The following is a 23452-nucleotide window of genomic DNA, read 5'->3' as shown; positions in this document are numbered from 1 at the left end:
CCCACCAGAGGGGCCTGCCAGGGGGCCAGGTGAGTCCCAGGCAGTGCTAGCCTTACCTGGAGCGGCTCCCAGGAAGCATCCAGCAGGCAGGTCCCATCCCTCTGACTCCTAAGGTCACACGGGTCGGGTCGGGTCGAGGGGGGCGGGGGCAGGGGCGGGGGGGCTCGCTGCCGGCGCCTACAAGCCCCGCCCCTGCAGCACACAGTGGAGACCTACTCACTGTCTCTGTGCGTGCCTGGGGAGTGGGGCTGCAGCACTCTGCAGGCTCCTGCCAGCCGGCGGGCGAGCACCGGGAGTTCAGCTGCGCTGCCCCAGGCCCAGGAAGAAGAGGTGAGCGGCGCCGGCAGCACCGGCTTGTGTCCTCCACCAGACGGTCCCCCGATATCGGGACAAAGTGCGTCCCGACCGATGTAAGGTCGGGACGCGGGACAAGTCCCCTAAAATCGGGACTGTCCCGATAAAATCGGGATGTCTGGTCACCCTAAGTCCAGGTGTGGAGGGTTCATCAGGGTGGTCAAGGTGCAGGAGTGGTGGGGCTCAGCAGGGTGGGGGTCTGGATGCAGTGAGTGGGGCTTGGCAGGGGTCTGGATGCAGGGGGTGGGGCTCAGCAGGGGGTTCTGGGTGTGAAGGGGCCAGATGACAAAGGGGCTAGACTTTGAGGCTGCAGCCGGCCACTGGAACAGGTACAGACGGAGGACTGCTGATAACACCAGACCCCCGGAAGGGGGTGAGACCAGAGCAGTGGGCACTGCTGGAGGGCAGTGTCCTGAAGAGGATGTCGCTGATCGAGGAGCAACATGGGTCCAGCCACCAACAGGGGAGCAGACAACGGATGGGACACCACCAGCAAAAGTGCCCTGCAGAGGACAGAGCTAATTCCCAGATGTGCCAGCGGGAGGCGCTGTGGTGGTGAATCCCAATGCCGTCACAGCTAGATAGAGTGTTACATTTGTGAATCACAAATTTAATACACCCCTTCGGAGTTTCCAGATCATTCTGTGTTCCATTCTTGTGACTGATGGCCTTTTCTGTTTCGATGATGCTCATACAAACAGACTGCAGTGGCTTGGACATTTGAGTGCTGATCTAGTGGTCAGAGGAGAGGTGGTCAGGCATAGTGGTTGAAGCCAGGGGGTCAGAGCCTGAAATCAGAAGCCAGGGATCAAACAACCAGGTACAGTGCAACAGCCAGTCATGAAGTCTCCCAGTTGCTAGGACAACTTCCTGTGCCGCCTTCTGGCTTAAGTAGTATGGTCTGGCCAATTGGTAGGGCCAGTCATTGTCCCCAATCAGTATCCATATGGACAGTACTTCTGGGTGGGGTCAGTTCTGTTACTCCCTCACTTCTAGTAGTTCTGGGTTAGCTGTCTAGTCTGAGGGCTGCCTCGGAAAACATGGGCCTTTGCGCTGGGCAAAGAAATAGCTTTCTCCTACCATAGATCAATCCCTACAGTACAGAGATAGCAGATTCAGGAAACTTAAACAGGTAGTAAAAACACACCGAAACATAGTTCATATTAGTACCAAGCACCAAAAATATATCATACATCATTGCCCAAAAATGAAAAACTTCTAACTTAGTTTCCTTATTGCCTCAGTATTGACGTCAGTGCCCTTCAAAGCCACACCGTCATCTTCTCTCACTTCTATTTTAAATATAGAAAGCTTGATCCTGAAGCACTATGCAAGCAAAAATTTCACTGATTAATTTTCACTGGTAATTTTCCCTGAATTAGGACTGACAGATTAGTTTCTAACAACTCTGAACAGATTTAAATGTAGGGTTCAATTATACCCTTGCTTATAGTAGCTCACCAGGGAAGGAGGGCAACCGAGCAGAGGAATCTGGCCACAAAGGAGCTGGACTCAAGGTAGTGGGAGTGAAGAGAGAAAGTAAATGGGTGCGGCATGGCACGCTACGCTGCTACTTTTTAAAGAAGCACCAAAAGGAACTTTCTAGAGCTTGCTGCAAACTGCAGCAGATGGGGGCACACAAGGGGGTCTAAGTCTGACCAGCAAGCCATGCCCACTGGGAGATACAATGCAGTAAATTGGGCGTTACTCAGACTTCCAACCTAGCACAATCTGGATGCACTAGTGATGTTGTCTAGTACAGGGCTGGGGAGGAGGAGACACAGTCTGTCTTCTTCCTCCACTAGCACAACTAGTGGGCAGATTTTCCCCACAAGCTCATTGTGTTGAATTTCAGAACACCAATCACCATAGCAGCTAAATCACTATCCACATTGGAAAAAAAAAAAAAACCCTATAAAGAGCTAAAAAACAAGTCTTTTTTTTTAGGAATAAACCCAAGTAGAACGAAAAAGCAATAAAACTCAAACCAATTCCAAGTAAGAGATGATACAAGACACTTAGTTGGTGTAACATGCTCTGGCTCTCAGTATACTTGGGGCCTGGTAGATTGTAAAAGGGAGCAAGTTCCACAGGCTGGTGCCCTCATAGGATAAATCCCTGTCACAGGTCCAGGGGTATTTTAACCACAGGAACACACAAGAGCCTCCTCACTGATTTTAACCGCCATGAGGGCAAGAGACACTCTCAGGCACAGTAACTGTGTCCTAAATCATTCAGAGTTTTAAAGACCCCCTCAGCCCCTTGAATTACCAGGAAATTAACAGAGAGCCAGTGCAAAGATCTGAGCACAAGTGTTATAAATTCACAGCAGCATGTCCCACTCAGGGTAGTTGAATGCTGAAGCCTCCAGCTGGCTTCAAGGGATTTCCTACAGAGATGTGGATGACCATTGCAACATGCACATTACAAGGGAATGGTCACAGCCTCCTGGCTAGCTAGAGATTATGAACTCACAGTAGTCTACAGATCCAGGAGCTACAATGGGCCCCAAAAGACTTGAAAGTTGTGAAACATTTTGTCAAAATGTTTGCCACTATTCACCTTCATCACTCACCAACCTCACTCATTGCATAATGTTGTGTAGGCTAATACAGCAGGATTATCACATTTCCTTTTTTGGCTTTTGTTTCAAGGTCTAAGTACAAAACCTTTTGTTTCAAGGTCTAAGTGCAAAACCTGTTTGTATACCTGCAGTATAGTAGGTCTTATAACTACCCACAGTGTAGCACCAGCATATCACAAATCTTTCTATAGCAGTTCATCTCTGCTAACAAGATATATGCATGTCTAGTTGTTCTTCAACTAGCAAGCAATAAATTTCAGAGATGTGAATATGCAAAGACCCTGCTTTCTAAAAGCTGCATGTTCTATTCTGTTGTCTCTTGATTTATAACTTCTTTCAAGACAAAAAATGTATTTTTTCTATATAACAAGAGATGGAACATTTGTGATACAGATACCAGTAATGATGGTACCTATGTTCTTTATGTAACAAAGACTAAAGTTACATTAGCGGATGTAAACGTGTAGGCGTGTGTGGCCCTCCCTCATCATCAATCTCCAAGGGAGGTCACGCCTCTTGGCTGTCATGCCCCAGGAATAAGCTTTAGACAAGGGGAAAGTTAGCAGTTTCAGGACTAAATCCCTCCACTGGGGTCAAGCAGTGAGTGGTCCAGGGGCCTAAGCCCTCAGACAGGGCAGGGCACCAACAGTCTAAAGCCCAACCCTCAGGCAGGGTAGAGCCAAGTATAATCTGGGAACCCAGGCCCTCAGGGCTAGAGTGTTCAGTTTTGTGTGATTAGAAACTTGGCAACCCCAGGCAGAGCAGTGAATAATCTGGGGATCCTGACCCTGAAGCAGGGCAGGGTACCACCAGTCTAGGGCTCCAGCCCTCAGGTAGGGGTGAGCACCCAACATAGCTAAGAGGCTCAGGCAAGGGGCAAGCAGCCAATGCAGTCTAGGAAGCTCAGGAGATGGTAGACTCCCACAGGGATCCTGGCTGAAGGTGGGGTGGCTGCCATCCCAGGGGGTGGGGAAACACAGGCCCACCCAACTCCACTGCATCCCAGCCCAGAGCCATAACAGTGGCAGAGTGGTCTGCCACTGGATCAGTGGGGATCCAGCCACAACACGCTGAACCAGACTCAGGCAGCAAAATCCAGCCAGACTGTAGTCAGCTGTCCCTGGGCCACTTCCTCCCCTTCCCTCAGGGTGTACCTGGATCTCTGGGGTGTCCTCCATCTCCCCTGGGTACACTGCAAGCAGTAATCCCAGCCACTCCTCAGCATCAGGTGTGTCTGGTAGCTCAGGCAGTTCTGATGAGTCCTCAGCAGGCTCAGGCCAAGAGCAGCAGGGTAGAAGCATCTGACTCCCTCAGTGACTCCCCCCTCCCCCAAATGAGATACAGGACCTGCCTTTTATACTTCCTGTTCCTGTCCCGCCCCTCTGCTTCTGGCATGGTGGGCGTGGCTTTCCTGGTTCCGCCCACCAGGAGGCATCTGGCCATCCCTTGCTGTCAATCTCCAAGGGAGGCCACACCTCTCTGCTACAGTGGACCTGAGTCCATCTAGACTAGCATCTGACTCTGGCAAATAACCAATACATGATTCCGTACAGGAAATTAAGAAAAGAATGTTTTAGCTAATTGTACAATCATGCAGATGGGAGAAAGATACCTTGATGACCATAGGCATGCACTTTATTCCCTGAAGCATGGTGAGTTTTAATTGACCATATCATTAGCTTACTGTAGTGAGGGTACTTACATATGTTATTTATAGAGATACAATTATCATTAAAATCCAGACACTGTGGGTCTGAATTAGGGCTGGCTAGAAAACAAGAATTCCACTTCACAAAAAATAATTGAGGTTTTGAAATTGTTTTTGTTCTGTATCACAACAAAACCACAATCTTTTGAATTTTTTGTGGCAAAATAAGAGTGAGACATGCATCCTCAAATAGCCCGTTGCCCAGTGGGTAGGGCAAAGTAGGGAAGGGCCCTGTGTCTCCTACATTCCAGATGAGTGCCCTAACTACCAAGGTAGAGTCAGTTTCCCTCTTTCTAGTCCAAAGAATATCTAATTATTTATACCAAGAGGAACAACTTTTAGCCTGGTGGTTAAGATACTTCCATGTGAGACACAGGGTCAGGTCCCTGCTCTGAATCAGGCAGAGTACGAATTTGAAGTGGGGACATCCATATCCCAGGCCAGTGCCTAACCTATTCTGGGGTGGGTTTTTTCTCCAGAAATCTCATCCTGGACCTGAGAAACGTTCCCAATGAGAGTGTCATTGAAACCAATATGTTTTTACAAAAAGTTTCAGTTTCCACAAAAAAAGAGTTTTGTCGTAAAATTCCAGTTCTAGCCTGAATCTCTTCTTTCTTAGACTGGTGTAAATCAGGAGTAACTCCACTGAAGCAATGGACTCTTGGTGTTGTCAGCATGCTATACATGAGAGGAGAATCAGGCCCTAAATTTTTCAAATCGAGGTGCAGTTATAGCTATCAGTATTGTAGTCTGGACTGACCTATCCATGGCGAAAGGATGCTTTGCATATGGCTGTACCCCTTGCACTGTGCTAAAGGAGCCCTTAGGCTTCTCAAACTTGTGCCAGACTCTAATGGGCACAGAGAGTTGAAAATGTACCTGACATAGAGGAAGCCTAGCCATGACCCCTTTCCTGTAGCCACAACACTTCCCTACACATGAGCAGCAGTGTGTTTCTGAAGTATCGGAGTCCCATTGGCTCTATGTCACTGCAGGATCACCCATACGCTGGGATGGACTGGCCTGATGTTTCTGCCAAAGCGGGTAGACTATATGTTATTTGCTACTGTCCTGGCTTAAAAAAAACCCAGGGCTTCCGTACATATGAAAATCAAATTTTGCAAAGAAGTTAACCAGGATCTATATCACTAATTTCTACTCCAAAATGGGAAACTGATTTATAAGCCCCTGATAATTTGCAGAAGTTCAGCAGAGGCAACGCTGTTGTCATCTATGGGATAGGGTTTTCAAGGAGAGAAATTGTGAGCTGTCATTGCCCTGCTCAAGTGAGATGGAACAAATCACTGAGTCACTGGAATAAATCAAAATGGACCAGATGGAATTAAAGTAGGATCTACAATGAAATCAGGAATTGTCTCAGAAGGACTTAAACAATATCCGGAGGTTTCTCAGAAAGGACTGAGAGATTGCCTGATGGCACAGATAAGATCTAGGCAGCTAAACAATGCAAACTTTGCTGATCAGCAGCTACAAAGTTGACAGATAGATGTGGAAGCTCAGCTATAAAATGCTCCACCCAGATTGGCAAACCATTTTAAAGAGGTGACCAGCAACCTGACTATCATGGAGCAAAAAGCATTCCAACAAATGGACCAGAATCAGAAAGATCTGCCGAACTTGACACTTGCTAGCACAGTAGAGCATGAGACAAAACTGGTTTTGTTTCACCCCCCAAAAAGATGATTTCCTTTCCCAAAAATATCATTAACCTCTGAAAAGCTCCAGAAAGATTTAAGTAATTAATTTCACATAAGGAATATGAACATGTCAATAATAAATTAATATATCATACAGAAAAATGAACAGGTCAATCATAAATTAAATTCTTGATGTTAGGGAGTAAGTCTGTTCTTAAATGACTCTGGGTAAAATTTTCAAAAGCAGCTAAGTGACTCAGGAGTCTTCGAGTAAAATTTTCAAAAATGACTTGATGCACTTAGAAGTTCACATCACTTAGGTGCTTTGGAAAAGGTTACCTTAGATTTAGATGTGTGTAGCTGAAAAAGATGGCTGGTCGAGAGAATCACTCCTGCCACTGTTGGTCTAAAATCACCCCCTTCTAGCTTGCTAAAAATAAAGCCACTTCCAGTCAAGAAGTGATCCCTCTCTTGTTTGAAGTTGTGACTAGCCGGAAAAATCGATAAAAGTTTCTGAAAAGGGTGACACATGTCCTGACACAAGAGTAGAGGGGTGATGGCGACAGCAAGGCTCTGTCATTACATTTATGACTCTTCTGCCTGCACTCACAGAGATGATCAAAGAGGTGAAGTATATCGAGTGGAGATTCATTCCTTCAGACAAGGAGTGGCTGGGGAGCACAAAGGATTAAGAACGATTGCCTACGGAATAAAACACAATGAAATCCCTCCAGACCAGAACAGAGGAAGTCAAGCAGCATATAGAGGATTATCATCATGAGGATAGAGGCATAACAAATCCAGGCACTTTCCTTTCTCCTCTACAGGGAAAAAGAACTCATCCTGCAATAGGATGACCTTAGGCAGCTGGTCACACTGGAGCAAGAGATGAGAGTAAATATTCATCCTAGTGTCAGCTCCCTGACAACTGTGAGGGTTAAAAGCACCCAGCATAATGAGAGCTGATCCACAATCAAGGCTCTCGGTGGAAATCACTGAGGGCTTGTCTTCACTACCGGGAAGATCTACGCTGCTGCAATCAATGCAGTGGGTGTCAATTTAACAGGTCTAGTGAAGGCCTGCTAAATCGACAGCAGAGCGCTCTCTGGTCAACTCTGGTACTCCAGCTCCCTGAGTAAGGTAAGTTGACCACAGCGCAGTGAAGACACCAGGGTAAGTCAACCTAAGCTACGTCAACTCTAGCTACATTATTCACGGAGCTGGAGTAGTGTAACTTAAGTTGACTTACCCCGGTAGTGAAGACAAGTCCTGAGTTTCCAACTGCTTGTGTAACACCATGCCTTACAAGTCACAAAAGCAAATAAAGGGGAGAAATTGAGAAGAAGAGAGCTATAGAGACAGACACACTGGGTCTGATTTTCCTCCCACTAACCCATCTTTCAAGTAGCAAGAGAAGAGAGCGATATTGAGTGTCAAAAAGTGCCCGGTTGGGCACACTTCAAATAGATAATTGGACAGAGTAAAAGTATCACTCTAAATGTTAGGAAACTGAATAACCTAGTGTAAAGGAAAACATTCAATAATCTGAAAGTGCTATATTTTCTATTGCCTTCATACCAAAATTGCACATCACCACAGAAATCACAGGAAAAAACCCACCATTAAAAGTTGTTATACTCCTCTCATGCTGACTCAAGAATAGTATATATTCTTATTCACAGAACTATAACCTTCCAAACAACCAGGTTTCAGTCAGATCTTTTAGACAGAGTACCAGGAGAAAATGAGCATGGACAGCTCTTCCTACTAAACATATATTATATTGAATGTACCAATAAGTGATTGCTTCTGGAACAACAGGCCTGGTCTAATGCCAGTCTTTCTACAGATTTCAATGAGTTCTGAATCCAGCTCTAAATCCTGAATAAACTTATCTTCAAATTCAACCCTGGAAAAGGACTGCTAAGAAATATATGCATATCTCCAAAAGAGAGATGGTGATTATGAACCATTACTTAGTTAAGTTTGTGTTTTAGCTTTTGGAGATGGTATTTAAAAACACACCATAAAATTAGACAATAGTCCTTAATATTACCAGTCTGCTTTAGGGAAACTGTGGCTACAAAGCACTGTTGGCTTAAGTTCTTTATTTTCTTAGGGTATGTCTACACTACGAGAGTAGTTCGATTTTAGTTAAATCGAATATTTGCAATCGATATTAGAAAGTCGAACGTGTGTGTCCACACCAAGGACAGTAATTCGACTTTGTCAGTCCACACTACCAGGGAAAGCGTCGACATTGGAAGCAGTGCACTGTGGGCAGCTATCCCACAGTTCCCGCAGTCCCCGCTGCCCATTGGAATTCTGGGTCGAGCCCCCAATGCCTTCTGGGGGAAAAAAATGTCTCGAGGGTGCTTTTGGGTAACTGTCTTCATCCAATCGTCACTCCCGCCCTCCCTCCCTCCTTGAAAGCGCCGGCGGGAAATCAGTTCGCGCACTTTTCTGGTCAGTGACAGCGCGGACGCCACAGCACCGCGAGCATGGATCCCGCTGCGACCATCGCTGCAGTTGTGGCCGTTGTCAACGCCTCGCAGCTCATCATCCACCTTTCACAGAGGCAGATAGAGAGAAATCAGGCGAGGAGGCTACGGCAGCAGGGTGAGGACCTGAACTCCGAGAGTAGCACACGCCTGTCAGAAACCACGACACCCAGCGCCGAGGACATCGCGTTTGCAATGGGGCATGTGGATTTTGTTGAACGGCGATTCTGGGCCCGGGAAACAAGCACGGACTGGTGGGACCGCATAGTGCTTCTGGTCTGGGATGAATCCCAGTGGCTGCGAAACTTTCGCATGCGGAAGGGGACTTTCCTGGAACTTTGTGACTTGCTGTCCCCTGCCCTGAAGCGCAAGGACACCCGCATGCGAGCAGCCCTGACTGATATTTACTTGGAGAAGCTTACTGACTCGCTGTGATCTCAGCGAAACCAATATCCCCATCGTTATAGCAGCTTGCTGCGTGCTCCACAATCTCTGTGAGAGCAAGGGGGAGACCTTTATGGCGGGGTGGGAGGTTGAGGCAAATAGCCTGGCTGCTGATTACGCCCAGCCAGACAGCCGGGCGATTAGAAGATCCCAGCGGGACGCGCTGTGCATCCGGGAGGCTTTGAAAGCCAGTTCCAGGACTGAGCAGGGTACCCAGTGACTTTTAAGTTTGTGGACACAGAAGCTGAACTTGCCCCCGTTTCTTTACCCAGTTACCCCCTTCACCCCCTTCCCAAAAAATAAAATCTGTTCTGTTTTGCTAATGAACACCGTTGTCTTCATTACTCTTTTCGCGGGAATGTTTTAAACATGGGTTTAGTGTTGTGATGCTAATGATGCTTCTAAACTGCCCTCCCCCGCCACAAAGTCACAGAGCAACCCCGCCCCCCCCCACAGAACATGAAAGCCATCTCCCAGACTGACCAGGGTAACTAGTCACTGCACTGTGTATGTGCCCTGCTGCTGGGCCTGCCCCCTGCTAAAGGTGACTGTCCTGTCTAATTACCAAGCCCCTTCCCCCCCTTCAGACAGACTCTCCTCCAAAAGAAGAGGATGGAAACAGTAATGAACAGAAACGTATTTTTTATTAACAACCGCACATGGAACGGGGGGGTGAAACTTGGACGGGGTCTTGTGTGAGGCGGGTAGGAAAGGACTTTTCAGATTTTGGGGAATGAGAGCCTTCTACTGCTATAGCTGTCCGCTGGGGTGGAGTGAAAGTTTTCACGGCCCCTGCCGCCCCTCCGTGTTTGGACTTTGGGTGAGGGGGGTATGGGACTTGGTGGCGGGGCAGGGCGGTTAGAGAGAGACTGCAGCGGGGCTCTCTCCTCCTGCCTCCGGTCCTGCAGAACATCCACAAGGCGGCGGAGCGTGTCCGTTTGCTCCCTCATTAGTCCAAGCAGCGTTTGAGTCGCCTGCTGGTCCTCCTGTCGCCACCTCTCCTCCCGTTCCATGTTTGCCCGGTGCATTTGGGACAAGTTCTCCCTCCACTGTGTCTGCTGGGCTGCCTGTGCTCGGGAGCATCCCATTAGTTCAGCAAACATGTCTTCCCGTGTCCTCTTCTTCCTCCTCCTAATGTGCACTAGCCTCTGGGCAGATGTGGCTGTGGGAATTGGAAAAAGGGAGTGAATTCCTGAGACAGATCAATGTATCTGTGAACAGAGAACATAGTCTTGCTCTGTGAACAAGACCATGCAGAGCACCTATCACACGCGCACTGAGGACAAGGTCGAATTTTCGGCCCTCGCCTACAGTGCCTGCGGTCTTGCTGTGGCGAGCTGAGGAGCGGGGCAGGACACTGGACTTTGTCTAGCTGGCAAACATGGTAAGCCGTAGACTTGTGGCTGCTTAAAACTTTAAGAGTGGCACTGGCCTCCTTTCACATAGAAAGCAATGCGAGTCTCTGCTGGCAGCAATCCTGCAAGCATGAACTCTGCCCCTGTCCCAGCCCCTCGCGGCTGTAAACCGCGTGGCTGTAAACCGGCGGTTGCAGTTCTGTAAAGGAACGGGCAAGCAGTCCCAATACTAACTGTCCCCTACCTAATTCAAAGCAGGGCGTCATGCCAGCCATCACCCTCCTGAGGGTCTCGGAGAGCCAGAAGGAGAGGATGCTGCGGGACAGCCTGCAGAAACCGGGGCCATTTGCTGCTATGCTGTGCAAGGCCATGATCCCCGAATACCTGCTGGCGTTGTGGCAGGGAAACGTGTCATACCACGGGGGGCCTAATAAGCTCTCCCTGCCAAAGAACCTGATAATTAGGCTGGAAAGACACCTGCAGGAGGCCTATGAGGAGTTCTCCCCGGGGGATCTCGCCTCTATCCCCGGACACATCGACCGGTTTTTGGGTTAGGTGCCCTTGGAGGGACAAAAGAGTGGAGCGTCTTGGGCAGTGTAATCATGAAGCGGACATTGTTGAATTTTCTTAAAATGGTTCGGACTATACATTGAAGCGGCCAAAGACACAGTAATCATGAAACCCTTTGTTCAGATTCCCCTTTTTGTTGCACTTTCCTGTTTACATGTTTAGAAGCACTTTACCCATTGTTAATATTTCAAATCTTCCTGTTCTGTTATAAATAAAAGTTTACATACTTGAAAGCACTTTAGCTATTGTTAATATTTAAAATATGCAAGTTCTGTTATAAATAAATGTTAAGATATTTAAAACACTTACTGCTTGATCCTTCCCCTGAATCTGTGTCTGGGGTAACGGCGGGGGACGGTTGGTAGGGGATCTCTGTGAGGGTGATGAAGAGCTCCTGGCTGTCGGGGAAATCAGCGGTGCCAGCGCTGTCGACTGCCTCGTCCTCCTCATCTCCTTCTTCATCTTCCCCGTCCGCTAACATGTCGGAGGAACCGGCCGCGGACAATATCCCATCCTCAGAGTCCACGGTCAGTGGTGGGGTAGTGGTGGCGGCCGCACCTAGGATGGAATGCAGTGCCTCGTAGAAACGGGATGTGTGGGGCTGGGATCCGGAGCGTCCGTTTGCCTCTTTGGTTTTTTGGTAGCCTTGTCTCAGCTCCTTGATTTTCACGCGGCACTGCGTTGCATCTCGGCTGTATCCTCTCTCTGCCATGGCTTTAGAGATCTTCTCGTAGATCTTTGCATTCCGTCTTTTGGAGCGCAGCTCGGCAAGCACGGACTCATCTCCCCACACAGCGATGAGATCCAAGACTTCCCGATCAGTCCATGCTGGGGCCCTCTTTCTAGTCTGGGATTGCACGGCCATCTCTGCTGGAGAGCTCTGCATCTTTGCCACTGCTGCTGAGCTCGCCACGGTGTCCAAACAGAAACTGCGATTCAAACTGCCCAGACAGGAAAAGGAATTCAAATTTTCCCGGGGTGTGGCTGGTCAGAGCATCCGAGCTCGGACTGCTGTCCAGAGCGTCAACAGAGTGTTGCACTGTGGGATAGCTCCCGGAGCTATTAGCGTCGATTTCCATCCACACCTAGCCTAATTCGATATGGCCATTTCGAATTTAGCGCTACTCCTCTCGTTGGGGAGGATTACAGAAATCGATTTAAAGAGAGCTCTATGTCGAACTAAATAGCCTCGTGGTGTGGACGGGTGCAGGGTTAATTCGCTTTAACGGTGCTAAATTTGACATAAACGCCTAGTGTAGACCAGGCCTTAGAGCCCACAAACTTTTATAAAGTCTATGATAAAGAAAGCTATTTTAATATTATAGCTATGTAATAAAACAGTTCTTCCTCATTGGGGGCTGAAATACATAGTGAATAAAAATCCTGCTTTTTTTAAAAATGAGAAGTGTAAATTCCTCACTGCCCAATGCAACTTTAATCTCGTTTGGGGGTGGGACTTTAATTCTGTGACATACTCCCCTATAGACAGATTATTCAATGGGTAGTCAGAAGGCAGAGGCTCAAAAACGTTTAACATAATGAAAGAACTAGACCTGACAGGCATTTGATGAGAAACCAGAGGCAGAAGCAGGGAGCTTACCTATTTCTCTATTTTATACCAGGGATTGGCTTCTTTCTCATCTTTAAAGCACTTCAACTAGAAATTCAAGAACATAAAATCGCCCATCATCATCATGTTACTCCAAGCAGCGCCTAGCTCGTTCGCAATGTAGTGCTTTAACAGTTGGCTTCCAGGAGATACACATTGCAGTATTTTATAGAGATGAAAATAAAATATTACCTGCAAAATAGGAACAATGGAGAGGTGGAGGGGTCATACTTATGACATTGCCTATGTTTTTAGAGGTATTGCTGATTATAGCAGTATTTCCCATTTGAAGACAAGGGATCTTTTTCATACTGGTGAACCTTTCAAAAAAGAAGACACACTTTAAATGTCCTGCCTGTAAGGCAGGAGTTTGTAGGATACTCTGAAAGTAGCACTCAAGGGGAAAATAACTGAGTTATCTAAAAGAGAAAGAAAAAGCAATGTACAAAAGAAAGTTGGATCCCTCAAGAGCATAATTGTAGAGATGGACAGATGAGACAAAGAGGTCATCAGAAGAGGTACTAAAATCAACACTTTAGCATACATTTAAATAAAATAATTAATTAAAAGCTATAATCAACAGTGCAGAACGTCTTTCCAAATTTTCTATCCCGTGCAGAACAGAAACCAGGTACACAGAAGCACTGCGTCTTTTGTTGACTATTAGAGAACCCTCTATAATGAATCCTAATCTCACCACCAAAATGTGGAATTTCCTGATCAAAGGAAATTGCCTAAACACTAGGCATCAGTTCCCCAATAATCACTGAAAACAGAGGCACTAGAGGACATCAAATCTCTTTAGAACACACATAGCTTCATGATCTGATGGGTATGGATCCTGGGTGAAATCCTGTTTCCATTGAAGCCAATGGTCATTTCTGGGACTTCACTCCATATTTCTGAAAAACTTTGCTGGAACGTACATAACCCTACAGGCAGCACTCTCATTTCTAACTATGGAATAATTCTTTGCACATAGGGAAAAGCAATCATGATCTTGCCAATTTGAAGACAAAAATTTAACTCCGTGTCCCTTTTAGATAATAAATAATATGGTGTTAATAGTAGAGCTGATCAAAAATGTTCTGATAGGAATGTTTTTCCATTGGAAAATGTTTCACTGAAACATAGCTTGCAGTGGGAAAATGTTCATTTTGTTGGCTGTTCATTTAGGGAAAAAATGATAAGGTCAAAGTATTCCACTCTGACTTTTTTTGGAATAGAACATTTCAATTTGTTTGGCAATGAATTTTTGTTTCAAAATTTATTTTTATTTTATATTATTAAACATGTAAAAATATGCAAATGTTAAAATTGAAATATTTTATCAAAATGAAGTATTAATACCTCTGAGGTATTAATAACATAACTAAAATCAATGCTTTTTTAAAATTGCTTTTTAGTTTAGTGTTCTATACCCTGATCTTTTCTAAACCATGGGTTTTTCTGTGGCACTAATTATGAATCCAGTGTAAACTCTGAGTAAGACACTGTATGAAGCAGCACATGGCTCATGCATTTTTTAACTAGGATACACCTCTACCCCGATATAACGTGACCCGATATAACACGAATTCGGATATAACGCAGTAAAGCAGCACTCTGGGGGGGTGGGGCTGCGTACACCGGCGGATCAAAGCAAGTTCGATATAATGCGGTTTCACCTATAATGTGGTAAGATTTTTTTGGCTTCCGAGGACAGCATTATATCGGGGTAGAGGTGTATTTCAAATGACATAATTTGGGGAGCCAGCGTATGTCAGTCCTTTACGCACTTCAGGAATTTTTACTTGAACTGGCTAAGCAGGATAAAATAGTTGCTCATTTCTTTGCACAGTGTTATATATTCGCTTGGTTTTTAACTTTGATACCACTGGTCTACAATTTTTGAGAAGTCGTCTGCTTCAGAGATAAAATGTGCTATTTATTTTGTATTTTGATGTGCTGAATTCAAATATGACAATTAAAACAACTGATTGGCTACTGTTTCAAAGATATTTAAGTTTTTACATTTTATGTCTATGTATATTGTGTAGATAGTAGAGTTTTAATCATAAATTGTAAACCTAGGTCTTTTCATGTGTTTATGGTTGCTTTACATGATGATATTTCACCTGTCCTGTTTATGTAACACTTTAAAAATCAGCAAAAGGGTTATATAAATACAAGTTATTATGAAACAAAAGGCAAAAAACTATTATGTACATAGTTTAGTTCTATTCAGTGTCTACTCGGCGCTTCTTGGCTTGTCTCTTGTATTCATTAAATGGAGCATCTCTTGTCACTGTCCAGCAATAGTCTGCAAGCATTGATGGGCTCCATTTGCCCTGATAGTGTTTCTCCATTGTTGCAATGTCCTGGTGAAATCGCTCGCCGTGCTCGTCGCTCACTGCTCCGCAGTTCGGTGGAAAAAAATCTAGATGAGAGTGCAAAAAATGTATCTTTAGTGACATGTTGCAACCAAGGCTTTTGTATGCCTTGAGGAGGTTTTCCACCAACAACCTGTAGTTGTCTGCCTTGTTGTTTCCGAGAAAATGTATTGCCACTAACTGGAAGGCTTTCCATGCCTTCTTTTCCTTGCAACGCAGTGCATGGTCAAATGCATCATCTCGAAGAAGTTCACGAATCTAAGGACCAACAAAGACACCTTCCTTTATCTTAGCTTCACTTAACCTTGGAAATTTTCCACGGAGGTACTTGAAAGCTGCTTGTGTTTTGTCAATCACCTTGACAAAGTTCTTCATCAGACCCAGCTTGATGTGTAAGGGTGGTAACAAAATCTTCCTTGATTCAACAAGTGGTGGATGCTGAACACTTTTCCTCCCAGGCTCCAATGACTGTCGGAGTGGCCAATCTTTCTTGATGTAGTGGGAATCTCTTGCACGACTATCCCATTCGCAGAGAAAACAACAGTACTTTGTGTATCCAGTCTGCAGACCAAGCAAAAGAGCAACAACCTTCAAATCGCCACAAAGCTGCTACTGATGGTGATCATAGTTTATGCACCTCAAAAGTTGTTTCATGTTGTCATAGGTTTCCTTCATGTGGACTGCATGACCAACTGGAATTGATGGCAAAACATTGCCATTATGCAGTAAAACAGCTTTAAGACTCGTCTTCGATGAATCAATGAACAGTCTCCACTCATCTGGATCGTGAACGATGTTGAGGGCTGCCATCACACCATCGATGTTGTTGCAGGCTACAAGTTCACCTTCCATGAAGAAGAATGGGACAAGATCCTTTTGACGGTCACGGAACATAGAAACCCTAACATCACCTGCCAGGAGATTCCACTGCTGTAGTCTGGAGCCCAACAGCTCTGCCTTACTCTTGGGTAGTTCCAAATCCCTGACAAGGTCATTCAGTTCACCTTGTGTTATGAGGTGTGGTTCAGAGGAGGAGGATGGGAGAAAGTGTGGGTCCTGTGACATTGATGGTTCAGGACCAGAAGTTTCATCCTCTTCCTCTTCCTCGTCTGACTCAAGTGAGAATGATTCTGGTGCATCAGGAACCAGCAGTCCTTCTCCCTGGGGTACTGGGCGTATAGCTGATGGAATGTTTGGATAATGCACAGTCCACTTTTTCTTCTTTGACACACCTTTCCCAACTGGAAGCACCATGCAGAAGTAACAATTGCTGGTATGATCTGTTGGCTCTCTCCAAATCATTGGCACTGCAAAAGGCATAGATTTCCTTTTCCTGTTCAACCACTGGCGAAGATTTGTTGCACAAGTGTTGCAGCATATGTGTGGGGCCCACCTCTTGTCCCGATCTCCAATTTTGCAGCCAAAATAAAGATGATAGGCTTTCTTAACCATAGTGGTTATACTGCGCTTTTGTGATGCAAAAGTCACTTCACCACAAACATAGCAGAAGTTATCTGCACTGTTCGCACAAGTACGAGGCATCTCTGCTCACTTTGGCTAAACAGAAATGTGTCCCTTTGCAAAATCAAACACTGACAAATAAGAGAGCACGACACTGTATGATTTCTAGAGCTGATATAGGGCAATTTGTTCAGCAGAGTTATGTAAGCTTCATTATGATTGCATCATCCATGACTTCTAGGAATAACATGATGCAATTCATATCATGTATGACGCAATACCAGCTTCAGATTGCATCATTCATTGTTTTGCCTAAAAAGCAAGTACTGTCCAAACCCAGTCATAGATTTATTCATAGATCCAGTCAAAGATGTATTTTAGTCATTTCTGGTTTAAATTGAGATCCCTTCCCTTTATAACTCACTTATCCTCCGCCATTCCCAAGTCAAGGGTCGTATATACTGACCCAATAGCATATCTTGAAAACTAGAGCCAATCAACAATTTTAAGCATCATTTTCGTGCTCAGTGACCCAGAATTAATAAAGTTTGACTACATTTATTTCAGAAGCATTTTGGCTGTAGAGCAGTGTACTAGGAGTATTAAAATACTGATTATCTCTAGAGCTTTCAATGTCTTCTGTACGGGGCTGGCCTTACCATGAGGCGAACTGAGGCAGCTGCCTCAGGTGCCAGACTGTGGGGGAGTGCCACTAGGATCCAGAGTGTAGAAAATTGTGTCTGCTGCTGATGCATTTGTATTCTCTCTGCTCTAGATACACAGAGATGGTGGAGTGCTGTTCTGGAGGAAGGAGAGCACAAGAGACATAACAGGCAGGCAGAAGAAAAGGTGAGCGGGAATAACAAAATGCAGCAGGGGCTGCAGGGAGAGAGAGGAGGGGGAGCCTCTTATGTACCTCTCTAGCACCCCCAGGAGCCTGGACTGATTAACACCAGGTTCTCAGCAGGGCCGGCTCCAGGCACCAGCCCACCAAGCATGTGCTTGGGGCGGCGCCTGGAGGGGGGGTGGCACGGCGGGGTGCTCCGGCCTGAGAGCAGGGCCGCGACTGGGCTCGCCGCCCTCCCCCGGTGCTCCAGCCGGTCAGGGAGAGCGGGGCCCCGGCCGGGCTCTCCGTCCTGCTCCCGGCGCTCTGGCCGCCGGGGAGAGCGGAGAGCCCCAGCCGGGCTTGCCGCCCTCCCCTGCCGCAATGGGCGGCAAAAAAGCCAGAGCCGGCCCTGCTTCTCAGGGAGCTTCCTGTTTCCTGCTGCTTCTCTGAACCCACTTGAGGAGAACAGGCAGTCAACTGAAGTAGTAGGAGCCAGTTAGGCCCTTAAGATGCTGATATCTTCCCTCACTCAGGTCCTACTACCAGCCTGCTTATTTGTCCCCTTCAATTGAGTGTTGAGAGTCACTATAGCTGGCACAGAACAGCAGTCATGAGTGAAAGAAGAAAATGCCCCTCTGGGGCAGCAGTCAGAAGAAGAAAGAAAGCAAAGGAAGCTTTTCTATCTAAGCAGGAAGGAGCTCTCCTGAGATACATAGATACAAATGTTCACGGTGAGCCTTCCGGCCCCAGTGAGGATGTGAGTGGTGAGGAGATGCCTGATCTTCCAGTTAGTCAGAGTGCAGCATCCATATCTCCATCTCAAATGGATGTAACCATGCACATTCCTGAAGAAAAGTGTAGATCAGAGAAGAGTGTGGTGGCGGCGCAAGAAACAGCTGCTGCTGAGTTTAGTTCCTTAAGTCTAGATGATCCAGGACTGTGGACCCACTTGAGCAGTAGCCTGAGGGACTTCCTTGTACTGCACGGGCCCCAGCAAGTGAAAAACGTCATGTTCCCCAAAGACCATGAAAATAGAAGTTTCCATCCAACACATTACTGGCATGAAATCCCCAATGGTGACAAAGTGGAGAGGCCATGACTTATGTACTCAAAAACCCAGAATGCTGCATACTGTTTTTGTTGCAAACTCTTCCAGTCTAATGTTCCAGCCACATTGGGTTCTACAGGAACAAAGGACTGGAAAAATCTGGCTAGAAATCTGGCATGCCATGACAAGGCAGCAAATCACCAGAGAGCATTCCATAGGTGGAAAGAGCTTGAGATGAGACACAGGTTAAAGGCCACCACAGATGATCAGCATCAAGAGAAGATTGCAACAAAGTCTCTTTACTGGCAAAATGTTCTGAAAAGGCTCATTTCCATTGTGAGAATGCTTGCTACCCAAAATCTAGCACTGCGTGGCACTTTAGATCAACTGTATGTGCCAAACAATGGAAACTTCCTTAAAATTGTGGAGCTAATAGCTGAGTTTGATGCTGTGCTCCAGGAGCATCTAAGAAGAGTCACCACCCAAGAAATGTACACACACCACTAAAAACAATTGGAAAAACAATTCAAAATGAGATCATACAGTTACTGGCAACAAAAGTCAGAAGATTGTGGCAGATCTGAAGTCAGCAAGATATTACTCTATTATTCTAGACTGCACACCTGACATCAGCCATGCGGAACAAATGACTTTAATGGTGCATTTTGTAACAACAACAGAACCTAGTGAAAATGTCCCTGCAATGGTGACTGTCAGAGAGCATTTTCCTGAATTTATTGACATTGATGATACTACAGGAGCTGGTATAACAAATGTGTTTCTTAAAAAGCTGGAAGATATGGGAATTGCGATCACTGACATGAGAGGTCAGGGCTACCATAATGGTGCCAACATGAGAGGAAAGAACAGAGGAGTGCAGACACGGATCTGAGAGTTAAACCCTCAAGCTTTTTTTTCCCCCATGCAGTTCTCATTCATTGAACTTGGTGGTCAGTGATGCAGCATCAGCTTCTAGTGAGGCTGCTGAATTTTTTAAATGTAATTCAAAGCATCTATGTATTTTTCTCTGCATCAACTCATCGATAGCAAATTTTGAAGCAACATCTGGGAACATCCTCTCTGACACTGAAACCACTGAGTGCCACACGATGGGAAAGTCGAATGGAGGCGATAAAGCCTATCAAACACCAAATTGGGAAGATAGATGATGCCATAGTTGCCATTATGGAGGATAATACTATGACAGAAACTGTTCATGGGAGAACAGTGGCAGAGGGAAATGGAATCACCAGAAACATACATAACTTCAAATTTCTGTGTGGCTTAGTGTTGTGGCATGACATACTGTTTGAAATAAATGTTATAAGCAAGAGACTCCAAGGTGTTGACCTCGATATATCTGGAGCAATGGAACAACTGGACAAAGCAAAGTCATACCTACAGTCTTACTGGTTAGATGAGGGATTTCAAAATGTTCTGAAGAGTGCACAGAAGTTGGCAGAGGAACTTCACACTGAAGCTATTTTCCCACCCATTCAAGAACACAAGAGTCATTGAAGGTGAAGAAGACATTTTGATTACGAGGCACAGGATGATCCCATAAGAGACCCCAAACAACAATTCAAAGTTGAATTCTTTAACCAGGTGCTAGATTGTGCAATACAGTCAGTTGAAGAACGTTTCATGCAGCTTAAGGAACACAGCAGTATATTTGGGATGTTGTATGATATTCCAAAACTCCTCACTATACCTGAAGAAGACCTACACCAGCAATGCAGGGCACTAGAGACAGTGTTGACACATGATGACATGTGCGATATTAATGCAAGTAATTTAGGTGATGAACCAAAAGCCCTTTCAAGATACATTTCAGCAGAATCAACTCCAAACGCTGTTCTGGAATAAATGTGCACAAATAAGATGACCACCCTTTTTCAAAATGCTTTTGTTGCTCTGCGCATACTTCTAACACTTCCTGTAACAGTTGCCAGTGGAGAATGCAGCTTCTCCAAGCTGAAGTTAATAAAAACACATCAACGTTCCACAATGACACAGGAGAGGCTGGTCAGCCTTGCAACCATCTCAATAGAGCATGAGCTGACCCAGACTGTTGGACCTTCAGCAGGAAGCAGTTCAAATCTTTGCAACCAAGAAGGCACGGAAAGCCCCACTTTGATTATTCAAACAGATAAAAATGCTAGTGTTTACTATGCAGACAAGAAAAGTTACATTTGCTGTTCAGGCATTTGAAAGTTAAGTGTTTACTAAAAATTTTTGAACAAGGCAATTTAAGTTTAGTTCTCCTTTATTGGGGTAGGTAGCAGAGCAGTACTATGAGAGCAGTAGAACAGGAAGAAGGCAGAATTGAGACCTTTCAAAGTTTTGGCCCAAGCAAGGGGGCATGGGGGCGTCATTTGAGTTCCCTGCCTCAGGTGCCAAAATGTTGTGGGCCGGCCCTGCTTCTGTATCCAAAGTCCTTTGCCTCCTTGTGGCAATTTGTCTGTTATGATATAAATCCATGTTTTTCTTGCTCTTTCTTTAAAAAAATCCCTCGCTTTTTCATGTCTTCAGATTTATTTTCTCTCTCTCATAATCCATGTAGGTTATATACTCTCGATCCCACAGGCATCAGTGTAGCTGTTCTGCTATGCATGGTTTTTCCTTACATGGAATTGTAAGTGCACTTCACAGTTTCCAAGATGATGTTCTACTGCTTCACCATGACTGGTGCAGACACTTCCCCTGCTGTGTACATTCAGTAAAGCTTAGCCTTTACAGTTAATCTTATAGACTTTGATCTCAAATTGCAACTGCAAAAGTTTGAGTTTCCAGATCTATTCAAAGCTTTCTCCTTCTCATTTTTCACATTATGTAGCTTATTCTTTTGTGTGTTAATGCTTTCCTCTCCTTTCATGTAATTCCAATTATCTGAACTTCCTTCACAGTGCTTCACATGTTAAGTTCTGCAGGAGATCTTTCCCATTAAATGAAGATAATTTGGTTTCTATAGAAGATGTAGCAATAGCAGTCCTGGAAATGAATTCCACAGAACAATTATGGGGCTGGCCAGCAGCATTGTAAGCTTTCCTACCTTGACATGGCAATGTCAGGCATGACTTTGAGGAATGACTACGTAATCCTGATTTAGAGAGATCTTTTTAGGGATGACAAGATAGTTATGCCTCTGCGTCCATTCTATCTTTGTCTCACTGCTGACACTGCCAGCAAGGAAGCCAATTAGTGCCATCGTGGATTTTGTGTTGTGGACACTTCTCCACTAAGAATACAAATGACTCAACCAATTTTTATACACGGACCTCATCTTGCAGATGCTATATTTCACAGGCTGTCATGATCTGCAGTATTGTACCATATTCTAACATTAAAGATATTTAATGTAATAATCCTGGTTGGGCTATGATAAGAACATTGCATTATTATGTATTTATAACTCTCCTATTTTTCCCTCATTCCTTTGTTCCTGCAAATCTATTAGTCTGATTCACCTTCCCCAGCCCCTATTTCTGAATAATTAATGCGATCTCTAGAGGTTTATCACATCCCCCCTCTTCTTATTGATGACTGTGCATTTAAGTAGCAAATTCCATTGCTGCGGTTTTTTTCTGTTTTGAAAATTTGCACTGTGATAGAAGCACTATTTTTCCCTGTGATGACTAGGTTGTTGTTTTTATTATGGTACAAGAGAAAAGGTCAGTAACTAATAAGGAGAAAAATGAAGTTACTTTGGAATATTATATCTTCCGATAATACAATTGGCCTAAAACACCAACTTGTATGATTTTCTCTCTTCATTGCAGAGCCACCTCAATTTATAAACTACATTTACTTATCTTCCCATGCTTTCCTTCAGGTACAGTTAAAATCACCAAGTCTAACATGGGACAGCTGACAAGCTGCCACTTAGCCCTCCCATCATGGGAAGGATCAACCTCTCGTTGAAGCCTCAGAAGTCCCACCTCCATCAGATACAAAGTAGCAGTTGCTAGCACCAATCATTTCTTTCCCATTGATAATTCCGTACAAAGGGCCATTTGAAATGACAAAGACACCTGTGAGTTCTGAAAGCTCCAACAGGCAAGTACAGTTTTGCAAGCTGCAAGAGAGGAGAGAAACATCAGTACAGTTATCCCTGGTAGACAAGCCACTAGTGTTACTTGCCAAAGATATTTGCTTTTCAGAGGGAGACCAGATAGATCACAGAGTAAAATGTTAATTGAGGAAACTCTTTGTAGCCTTAGCAGCAGCCACACAAGCATCAATCACTGCTACACTTTTGTGGAAGCAGCCTTTCCCTGTTCTAAAGACTTCTAGTCAACTAAGAACAAAAAGGTAATATCAATGTTAAGGAAGATTTTGCTTGCTGCAGTCTTTATGTCAGATACATGCCTTGACACCATCAAGTTCTCTGTAAGAGCCATTGCTTCAAATGTAGTGTAGACAATTTCAGCTACCAGTACTAACATAAAAAGCAGAGCAATTACACTAAGCAATTGCTCATCAGCCAGTTCATGGGAGGTAATACCGTGGAGAGCTTTTCTTTTCCCCTCAAACAATGGTGAGGCAGTGTTATCATCTAATAAAATAAATGATAGCCTCCAGCTCCCGTCTGTCAAATTCAAATAGGGAAGGGAGAAGAGGATCTTTTTTTTCCCGAGGGGAAATATAGCAAAATGGATAACAGAAGTGATCAACATAAGGTACATCCTGAACTTAGTACAAACACTTCTCCACATGTGTGTTTATATCTCCCTGAAGAGGATCCAAGCAAGCGGGAAACCAAACACAAACTCACAAAATAAGCGTGTCCCTCTCTATAAATTTGTCAGAGAAGGAATAGTTCTAACAACAGTTCATAAGGCCTTTACCTCAGAACCTTGTTTCAGAGCTCCCAAAAGTAAAGTCCACAGCAAAAGTCTTAGGGCCCAATCAAGCTAGTCCCATGAACAAGAGATGTGATGAGATGAGGGCCTTCCCTCCCAC

This window comes from Terrapene carolina, unplaced genomic scaffold (genome assembly GCF_002925995.2).
Source record: "Terrapene carolina triunguis isolate 2854851 unplaced genomic scaffold, T_m_triunguis-2.0 Scaffold58, whole genome shotgun sequence".
NCBI lineage: Eukaryota > Metazoa > Chordata > Testudines > Emydidae > Terrapene > Terrapene triunguis.
This window is presented reverse-complemented; position numbering follows the sequence as displayed.